Below are 350 nucleotides of genomic sequence, written 5' to 3' on the forward strand. Positions count from 1 at the left end.
ACCCCCTCCTCTCTATCTTTCTCACAGTCTACTCACCACCACCGTATCTACCAATCTACCTATCTGTCTCCTCCACACGCCGACCCCTACGCGACCTACACACCCTTCCATTAAGTCAAAATGATCCCCCCTGCATCTCGAATGGCCAGGTGAGATTCAATGAACCATTCAACCATCCATACACCTAGTATTCTGTCCATCTACTCTCTCCTAATAACCTTACGTGCCTTCCTATTATCCGTATTTTTAACCCCTTAGCTACGGAGAATTCCCATTGTAAAGGACTGCTCACTTAGAACACACCTTATTAAGAGACGGGCTTGTTGGACTGTCCTGCTTTGTCGAGGAAT

This window comes from Penaeus monodon, chromosome 31, assembly GCF_015228065.2.
Source record: "Penaeus monodon isolate SGIC_2016 chromosome 31, NSTDA_Pmon_1, whole genome shotgun sequence".
Taxonomy (NCBI): Eukaryota; Metazoa; Arthropoda; class Malacostraca; order Decapoda; family Penaeidae; genus Penaeus; species Penaeus monodon.